This window comes from Trachurus trachurus (assembly GCF_905171665.1).
Source record: "Trachurus trachurus genome assembly, chromosome: 17".
In the NCBI taxonomy this organism is placed as follows: domain Eukaryota; kingdom Metazoa; phylum Chordata; class Actinopteri; order Carangiformes; family Carangidae; genus Trachurus; species Trachurus trachurus.
The window spans coordinates 1,208,864-1,216,859 of NC_139900.1; the positions used below are offsets into that span (position 1 = coordinate 1,208,864).

A 7,996-nucleotide genomic window follows, 5' to 3' on the forward strand; every position below is an offset into this window, starting at 1 on the left:
ACAAAGATCATTGAAGTTGCAGTTGGTTAAAATCTGTATAGTTCATCACTTTCTTTAGTCTCCATGTTTGTTGCTAAAAGGTCATTGCTGTTGTGTCTCTGCACTGCACAGAGATCACCTGTCAATCAAACATTATGGGCGGGACTTTGACCTCTTGTCATTTCTTGTTGTGTTGATTTTTGAGTTTGTTGAGGTGGGGCTGGAGCCGTGGAGATAACTGTTCATGATGATGTTTCTTTACCTAAACTCACACTTCTCCATGAAAATAGAAACTTCTCTGAACTCTAAATGTTGTTGTATATTTGTGTTGATGTGTTTTTGTGTTGTTGTTTATCTTACACTGCATGGGCTATTGGGATATTTTCTTGTAGGCGTGTAACATAAATAATTACATTTACAGGGATGTGTTTGTCAGACCAAATGTTGAAATTTAAATCCATCCTTAAACAAGGTTGTGACGGTTTCCGTGTGAGGGTGCGTTTAGGTTTATGGTCGGGGTGCCAACCAGGTCTCTCTCCTGGTACGTAAGATTTTTTATATTATTTTGTTTTTGACCTAACACACGTTATACCACACACATATATCCAAAACCCCACAAAAGCAATACACACACAGTGTACAGCTCAATTAATCAACCAAAAACCAGCACTTGATCAACATAAACAACAAAAACAATCTTTGCAATGCAGCAATCCAATAATCAAGTCCAACGCAAAATCAGTTCAATAATCAATGTTCAGTCTTTTATTTTGAAAGGGGAAAAAAGGAAGAAGAAAAAAACTCTTCAAAGAAAAAAACCCTTTCTGGAAACAACACAAAACCACAGGCCGAGTATAAGGAGGAAAAAAACCCTGTTAACGCAGGAGGGAAACAAACGACTCGGTACCTGGGAGGACAGTCAGTCTAGTCGGGTCTGTCTGTCTGTCTGTCTGTCTGTCGGGGTGAAGCCTCCGCGCCGGGAGGAGGGTTTCAGGCGGCGGCTGCCGGTGTTGACGGTGGAGGAAGGAATCCGCTCAGGCCGCGGTGGTGAGGATTAACGCTCACGTTAACGGGAGGAGATCCAGAGATCCGGAAGACGGGATGTCGGTGTTGACGGCGGAGAAGGGCTCCATGCAGGTAATGCGGCGAGGATTAACGGCTCACTTTCTTTCTACCGAGCATAGGAGCTCCGACGCAACCGACCCACTCTCTGTCATCCAACCCGCACAGTGGCAGAGGCGGAGATTTAAAAGACCGGCGCCATTAGTGTCGGGACGAATCGGCGCCGCACAACGTACAGAGGGCGGACATGAGGGCGTGGACAGCCGGGCTGTCACACTCCTCCCCCCCTGAGAGAAGCCTGCACGTAGGAGGGCTTACTTTTTCCCTCCTCCCTCGTACACAACGGAAGTGGGGAAACCAGGAAAATCCTCCTCGTCACTATCCTGCTGGAAGATGTCCAGGAGTCGTTGACGCTGCTTCCTGTCCACCTCTTCAGCCAGGGGATAACAGGGCTTAAGTTGGGCCACATTAACAATGCGGAGGTCCTCTCCTGTGTCCTCCAGGACAACTTCATAATTTAAAGGTCCAAGCTTCCTGGTGACGCGGTACGGGCCTTTCCAGCGAGGAGCCAATTTGGCGGTGAAGGACTTGTCAGCTCTCGAGTAAGGGTGAGTACGCAACCAAACACGATCATTTTCAGTGAGATTTCCTTCTCTTCTTCCTTTATCATAATTTTGTTTTTGTCGTTTCTTTGCCTTTTCCAGGTTGCTTTTCACAAGTTCCCGCAGCTCTGCAAGCTGGGTTGCGGTGGTGTAGGCAGGGGAGTCCGGACCACACAGCTGGGGACTCAGCTCAGCATCCATGGGTCCCTTCAGACAACGGCTGAGGTTGAGTTCTGCAGGGGTAACTCCGGTTGCTTCGTGCACCGCTGAGTTTAGTGCAAAACGGAATTCAGGTAGATATCTGTCCCAACTTTTGTGGTTTTCCCCCACATAGGAAGCGATCATAGCTTTGAGGTTGCGGTTGATCCTTTCTGTCAGGTTCGTCTGTGGGTGGTAAGGTGAGGTCCTCTTCCGCTGGAGGTTCCATCGCTCACAGATGTCGTCGAAGACAGAGGACATGAACTGCGGGCCTTGGTCGGACAGGATGAAGGTGGGAACCCCCCAGCGAGTCAGGATCTCCTTCCTGAGAACCTGGGACACTGTCTCTGCAGTGGCTGTCCGAAGGGGAAACATTTCGACCCATCTGGTGAAGTAGTCCACAAACACAATAAGGTAGAGGTTGCCAGCGGAGCTCCGAGGGAAAGGGCCCATTAGGTCAACTCCGAGCATTTCCCAGGGTTCGTGCACCATGGTTTGTTGGAGTTTACCTGGGGGTTTTCTGTTCTCAGGTTTGTGAAGCTGGCAGACCTGGCAACATCGCACATGATCCCTCACATCCATACTCATCCTGGGCCAATACACCAGAGCTTGCAGCCTTTTGTAGGTTTTATATCTCCCAAGATGGCCAGACAGGGGGTCATTGTGGTAGTGTTGGAGTAGCTGTGGTCGGAGTGAAGAAGGGATGTACACTTGGTACAAGGTTTTGTGAGGTAACTGCACCACTCTATACACTTTATCCTCCAAAATTGTAAACTTGGTGGTCTGTGTTTCATGCACTTCTCCTGTGTCTGTGATTTTCTCATACAGGCTGTGGATATCAGTATCTCCCTGCTGGGCTTTCCAGATGGCCTCATCGGTAACTTGGAGGTGCTTGGTTGTATCCCTCTTGGAGCGCAGCACGACAGCACAGGTGGCAGGGGACTGCGGAAGAGCATCGACAGGGGCCCGGGATAGTGCGTCAGGGACGGTATTGTATTTTCCTTTACGATATTCCACAGTGAAGGAAAATTCCTGAAGCCGAAGGGCCCACCGGATCAACCGAGTGCTGGGCTTGTTGGTTTTGAAAACCCAGACGAGGGAAGAGTGATCTGTCACCACGGTGAAATGTCTGCCATCCAAATAATACCGCCATTTCTCTAGGGCCCAGATCACAGCGAGACACTCCTGCTCGGTGGTGGAGTAATTCCTCTCCGCCTGATTTAAGGTCCGGCTGGCGAAGGCGATCACCTGTTCCGTCCCCAGTCCAGTCTGCTGAGCTAGAACAGCTCCCAACCCAATGTCACTGGCATCAGTGTAGACGATAAAAGGGAGGGTGAAGTCAGGATGTCCCAGTACTGGGGGAGAAATCAGGAGTTTCTTCAGGGCCTCAAAAGCTGCCTGACATGAAGCAGTCCAGATGAACTTGGCTCCTTTCCGCTTGAGAGCATTGAGTGGCTCGGTCAGCTGGGAAAAATTTGGCACAAACCGATGATACCAACCCGCCATCCCAAGAAACCTTTGGAGCTCCTTGATGGTTTGTGGGATGGGGAAGTCTTGCACGGCTTGTGTCTTCTCAGCGTCCACTTCAACTCCAGCGGCGGAAACAACATGGCCAAGGAACTTCAGGGAGGTCCGGAAGAACTGACTCTTCTTCATGTTTACCGTGAGGTTAGCTTCTTTCAGCTTATCCAGAACAGCTTGCAGGTCATAACTGTGTTGTTCAAATGTCGTTGAATATATGATGATATCATCCAGATATACAAAACAGATTTTCCCTCGTAGATCCGCCAGAACGAGCTCCATCAGCCGTTGAAAGGTTGCGGGCGCGTTTTTGAGCCCGAACGGCATCACCTTGAACTGATAGAGGCCAAAGGGGCAGACGAAGGCAGTCTTTTCCTTGCTGTTGAGTTCCATCTCCACCTGCCAGTAGCCACTGTTGAGGTCCAAGGTAGTGAAAACAACAGCTCCTGCCAGGGATTCCAAAATCTCTTGGATGTTGGGCAAAGGATAGGCGTCAGTCTGTGTGGCTGTGTTCAGCTTCCGGTAGTCGACGCAGAACCTTGGTTTTGGGTCGTTCTTTTTCGGCACCAAAACAACCGGAGCTCCATACGGTGAGATGGATGACTCAATGATATCTTTCTCCAACATCTCCTCCACTTGTTCTTTAATGATTTGAAGTTTGGTTGGGGATACACGATAAGGTTTCTGTTTGATGGGTACGTCCTGTGTAAGATAAATTTTGTGTGTGAGCACGTTAGTACTGCCAAGTGCCGAGGTACAGACTTCAGAGTTTCTCTGTATTTGACACAACAACTGAATCTTTCCAAACTCATCCAGGGAAGCTCGGCTGATGGCGGTCTCCAGGAGGTCATGGCAAGGTGGCAGAGGTACCAGATCAACAGGAGCCACAGCAGAGAAAAAGGCAAGTTGAGATTGATGCTCTACATTTGGTCTTGCTGGGGAATCTCGCAGAAACTGATACTGGCGCTTCTTGTTAGTTTTAAACCAGTAGCGACTGTCAGAGACGTCAAACTGCAGGCCGGAGAAGTAAATGAAGTTAAGCCCGACTACTGCAGGAAAAGCGAGGCTGTGGACAGGCAGGATAACGCAGGGTAAGGTTATTGATTGAGTCTGGACGGTGAGAGTCATCTCACTCCATCCTAATGGCTGTCGTCCCTCTCCAACTGCCAGGTAGAGAGGTCCCCTCGTCCAGGGCTTCATCGCATCCTGTGGCCTTTTGACTCCTGCCCACACACTCTCATTAATGAGGGTGTAGGAGGAACCGGTGTCCAGGATGGCAGCTCCTTTCCAGGGTCCAATGCTCAATGGCACCATCAGCTGGCAGGGAAGGGTACTGTCAGGGGGAGATGTAGGGGTGGCTGCTGCAGAGTGAGTATGGGGGACAAGGGATCCAAGGGTGGCATGAGCTCCGTGATTATATGAGGGTTTGTCTGCTTGCTGCTGCTGGGGTCTAGGGGAAGACGAAGCTCTGTTTTGGTTAAACTGGGGACAAGAGGCTGGGGCGTGGCTCCCTCTACAGCGCCAACAGTAAACTTGGGGGGGTCGGTTATGGCTGGGCTGGTTCTGTCTCCCAGGGTTTTCTCTGGAAGGGGGCGGTACAGTGGGGTCAGATGCAGTAGGTTTTGATGGTTTCCTTAATGATTTCCTCTGTTCATACTGCAGCTGGTTCTCCCGGTCCTTTTCGAGTTGCTGACCCAGACGAACAAGCTCGTCCACGGAGAGGACTCGGCTGCTCCTCAGCTGACTGGCAAGTTGCGGGTTTACATTTTTCAATATCAACTTAATGATTTCTTCCTCTTCAATGTGCTTACACAGGGCCTGGTACATGTATGCAAAGTCCCGAACACTTTCTCCTTCAGTCTGAACTCTGTTGCGCACTCGTTCGGCTAACTCATCTTCATAATCTTCCGACAGAAATGCAGCCCGGAATTGCACCTGAAAACCTCTCCAGGTCTGGACCTTGAGGCGGGCTACATCCCACCAGTCCCTCGCAGTCCCATGGAGCACGTTCCTCAGAGTGGCAAGGAGCTCCTCATCAGTGAGGGGGTTAAGGGCCAAGAAATCCTCACATCGCTCCAGGTACTGAAGGGGATCTGAGGGGTCGTTCAATCCTCCAAATGTAGGGAATTGTAGTTTGACAGGACATGGTCCCACAAACCTGCTCTTTGTTTCTCCTTGTATGCTGGATCCACCAGGCGACTCAAAATCTGCTGCCTGCAAGTCTGGATGGGCAGTGGAGTGTAGTCGGTGTCGGGCTGATGGGAGCTGTGGTAGCGGTGGCTGAGTCTGAACACTGGCATGCTCAAAGGAGGTGGAAATTTTAAGTGCAGTCACCTCCTCTGTCAGTGCTTTCATGGTGCCTTGGCAGCAGGATAGCTCCCCCTGCAGGTGAGTGATGGCGTCTGCCACAGGGGTGAAAGTGGAATGAAGATCCTTTAGTAGTTCTGTGTGATGATGTTTTAACCTCCAACCAAGAGCTGCATTGAATTGTGCCCGCATGTACTCAAACTGTTGTTCCATGTGCTTGAAACCGTTAAGCTGTTGCTCATGTATCAGATCAGTTAGGGTTTCCGTTGCTCGTTCAGCATTTGTGGTGATTTGTGCTGACAGTTGTTTCATGTTTGCCTTTAGCTCCTGCTGGTGGCGATGTCCATCCTCTGACAGCTGTTTCAGCTGCTGCTGAATCCCAGACTCAGAGGCTTGGGCCAGAGGGGGAATGACAGGGAGTTCCAAGTTTCGAGGAATTAAAAGCGGTGCGAAGTCAGGTTGTACGGTGAGGTCCATGTCCAGCAATGAATGGGAAGTGAGGGGCAACTCCTGAGCAGCGTTGGGCTCCAGGGAGCCATCTATTTCAGGCAAGGTGTGGTAGTGAGTGGCCATTTTGTTTCCTTTGTTCTCCTTTTGTTTTCCCACAATAAATCCTCTCCACACTTGACACAGTTGCTTTTGTGTGTTTATTTGCTTTTGGGTTGGTTGCTCCTTTAAGCACAAGGTTCTCTTTTTTTTTTTTTGTTTGTTTGGTTTGGTTTTGGTTTATTTTGAGGGTCCCATCTGGGGTGCCACTTTTTTATGTGACGGTTTCCGTGTGAGGGTGCGTTTAGGTTTATGGTCGGGGTGCCAACCAGGTCTCTCTCCTGGTACGTAAGATTTTTTATATTATTTTGTTTTTGACCTAACACACGTTATACCACACACATATATCCAAAACCCCACAAAAGCAATACACACACAGTGTACAGCTCAATTAATCAACCAAAAACCAGCACTTGATCAACATAAACAACAAAAACAATCTTTGCAATGCAGCAATCCAATAATCAAGTCCAACGCAAAATCAGTTCAATAATCAATGTTCAGTCTTTTATTTTGAAAGGGGAAAAAAGGAAGAAGAAAAAAACTCTTCAAAGAAAAAAACCCTTTCTGGAAACAACACAAAACCACAGGCCGAGTATAAGGAGGAAAAAAACCCTGTTAACGCAGGAGGGAAACAAACGACTCGGTACCTGGGAGGACAGTCAGTCTAGTCGGGTCTGTCTGTCTGTCTGTCTGTCTGTCGGGGTGAAGCCTCCGCGCCGGGAGGAGGGTTTCAGGCGGCGGCTGCCGGTGTTGACGGTGGAGGAAGGAATCCGCTCAGGCCGCGGTGGTGAGGATTAACGCTCACGTTAACGGGAGGAGATCCAGAGATCCGGAAGACGGGATGTCGGTGTTGACGGCGGAGAAGGGCTCCATGCAGGTAATGCGGCGAGGATTAACGGCTCACTTTCTTTCTACCGAGCATAGGAGCTCCGACGCAACCGACCCACTCTCTGTCATCCAACCCGCACAGTGGCAGAGGCGGAGATTTAAAAGACCGGAGCCATTAGTGTCGGGACGAATCGGCGCCGCACAACGTACAGAGGGCGGACATGAGGGCGTGGACAGCCGGGCTGTCACAAGGTCTCTGGGATTTTATGATAATCACCAATTAGGAGATGTTTTATTATTTTCTTTCTTTTCTGTTCGTTGTTGTTTGGGCCTTAACAGAGAAATCACCTTCCTTTATCACTAAGGGATGTTCTTACTATGGAAACAAAGACATCTAGAATCACATTTACACTGAGGTGTTTGTTGTTTCTCCTCCACTAGGTGGGTCATTGAGATATTTTCCATTGTATAAAGAAAGAAAACTATAATTACATTCATTTACATTTTTTTTTTTTTTTTGGAATACTTTATTTTGAAGTTTTTCAAATATGCAAACATAATACAACTTATTCCCATAGCCAAGTAGGACAAACAAACAGGTAGATAAATAATAATAAAATAAAATGGTTAGGAAATAAAATGAATACATGAAAATAAGTAAAATAATAATAATAGAAAGAAAACAAAACAAACAATCAAACAAAAACAATTATAGTAACAATCATTACATTGTGACACATATGTCGCTAAGACATCTTAAACATTGTACCTGGACATTAATGTTAATTTACAATTGAACCAGTTTAAGGGTTACAGAGAGTCCACAGCTGTTGTTTCTATATAATCAATAAAAGGTTGCCAGATCTTTAAAAAGGTGTCGTATCTATTTCTCATGACATATGTGATCTTCTCTAAGGGTAAACAGGTCATCATTTCTGATATCCATTTCG

The 7,996-nt window shown here is 48.0% G+C and overlaps 1 long non-coding RNA gene across 1 annotated transcript; it reads left to right on the forward strand.

The window, feature by feature from the left end:
* Positions 1-5,343: 5,343 nt before the first annotated feature.
* Positions 5,344-6,127, forward strand: LOC311000811. Its single transcript, XR_014596108.1, has 3 exons — positions 5,344-5,441; positions 5,558-5,750; positions 5,994-6,127. It is a non-coding gene; the product is annotated as an uncharacterized lncRNA (long non-coding RNA).
* The last annotated feature ends 1,869 nt before the right edge of the window (positions 6,128-7,996 follow it).